The 2,091-nt window shown below is 33.1% G+C and overlaps 1 non-coding gene across 1 annotated transcript; it reads left to right on the top strand.

The window, feature by feature from the left end:
* Nucleotides 1-937: 937 nt before the first annotated feature.
* On the top strand, nt 938-1,047 carry MIR6605 (microRNA 6605). The gene has a single exon (NR_105473.1). It is a non-coding gene; the product is annotated as a microRNA 6605 (primary transcript).
* The last annotated feature ends 1,044 nt before the right edge of the window (nt 1,048-2,091 follow it).

The raw sequence follows: 2,091 nt of genomic DNA, 5'->3' as shown, positions 1-2,091 counted from the left end.
AAGCAGTGCAACTAAAGAGAAGCATGAAGTCAAAACATAAATAATCTTGTCAGAGTTATTTTTTTCTCCTTCTCCACTGTTGCAAGCAAAAAATGTATTTTCCCTTTTTATTTGGTACTTGCAATAAGTCTCTATCACAAATTCAATGTTTAGAACAATGCAGGGGTATAATATACATCCTTTTATACATTTTTGTACCGATTTCAGGTTTGGCTTCATCAGAAATTATCCCTTATATATATATATATATAAAAGCAAATGTCAACGATTTGCGGTCTGGTTCGGCCCAGTTCTGTGACTAGCGGGGAGGAGGGATTTCGCAAAATCAGTGCCTCTGGAAAAGGGAGACAGGAGACCCCAAAATAATTAAAAACAGCGACAACAATCTGAGGAGAAACAAACTAATTTACTAAATATGGTATTGGAATGTAAGATAACACACTATAATACAGTAGAATTAGAACTGAAGCAAATAAATCAAATATAATGAGAGAAAGAGTATCTGAAAGCTGTAGGCCTTACAGTAGTGCTGAGACAATGAATGCAGTTGGGACAAGAGCCGAGGGAAGAAGAGACATCAGGTGACTTTGCCAGAGGTTTATATCTCCTCTCTGACCTCAAAGCCCCCTGGGGAATATAGTTCTTCTTCTCTTCTGGACAGGTGCCCGGAACTGGAACATCAACACTTCCAGTGCACTACATGATGTTATGATGTGAAACAGCAGTGACCAAAAATCGTAAAACCATGACAGCAAAGCAGAAGACTTGTTTATGTTGTGGCTCAGCGTTGTGTCTAAAATTCTCATGGCTTAGATGTATCTTGTTTTGTAAGACTGCTTATCATTATGGTGCCTTTAGAAAGTTTCTATGTTAATATGAAGTCTGTATGAAATGAATCTTGTCTACTTTTCTTCAGAGACCTATGAAGATAATGAAATACATTACTGATATTCTTTTCTGGGACTGCAGAGCTTCTTGAACAAGATAGCATATGTCAGCTTGTTGAGAATTTCTGCATTCCAGTTTAGCCTTTTGTGCCCATATTTTGTTTATATATATATATAAACAGAACAACAGATATGAAGATATTTTAATATACTAGCTGGAAAAATCTTTGTTTAAACATTTGTCATCTTGTGTCTGGGTTCTTATAACCAACTCTTAACCAGCCTTCCTACCTCATTTATATTCCATTTAAAACACATATTCAGCATGTCTGATATTTTCTACATCTCACAACTCCCATATTATGCTTTTCTGCAGTCAGATACACTACTAGCGTTGGGATAATATTTAAAATGTACACAATTTGCATTGAACCTTATTCAAACTTTCGCTTTTTTTTTATTATTAATTCATTGTTTATAATAATCTTTGGGCATAGGATTCTGGGTTTGCTTGTTTTACCATTTGTATGCTGTTTAATTTTTGGATACAGATAATTTTCATGTCCGGCTTCTAGCCGATGACAGGCTTTTGCATTTAGTTTCTGCTCCAGTGAATTTCAGTGTTTCTATGGTAATATGTAAATTCTTTTTGTTTATTTGTTTACTAATTATTTTTGTTTATTGTTGTATCTAACATTTTGTCTGAAGTTTTAATAATGTGGCTATGATTATTATTTGCAGACTGTAAAAATGCACAACAATTAGAGCAAGTTTTGAACTAGAGTAAACTAAGTTGAATAATTATCAACTTGACACAATAATTGCATTTTATTATTCCACTGCATTATAGTCTAGTATATATTGCAGTATGTTATCCATTGCATATTTTCTATATCTACTTAAATATGAAAGCTTTGGACTACTTTGAATAAATAGTAGTGCAGTGAACATCAACAGAGGATGGTCTTTCTGGTGATATTGTCCTGATTGGAATTTACCTCATCCTTCACGGAAAAAATATGCTAATACTGGTATTATTTATATGAAGAAAGCTATCTTTGCCTCCTGAAATATACTATTCTGTACTAAATATGAATTCCTTTTAAGATTTTCTATACTATAAGTTTCAGAAAAATTAATTTCATTGACTCATCATCCATATTGAAGTTTTTTTTTTATAAAATGCTTTGAGGTTCTTTGACTG

The sequence above is a fragment of the Gallus gallus genome, chromosome 3, assembly GCF_016699485.2.
Source record: "Gallus gallus isolate bGalGal1 chromosome 3, bGalGal1.mat.broiler.GRCg7b, whole genome shotgun sequence".
NCBI lineage: Eukaryota > Metazoa > Chordata > Aves > Galliformes > Phasianidae > Gallus > Gallus gallus.
This window is presented reverse-complemented; position numbering and strand designations above follow the sequence as displayed.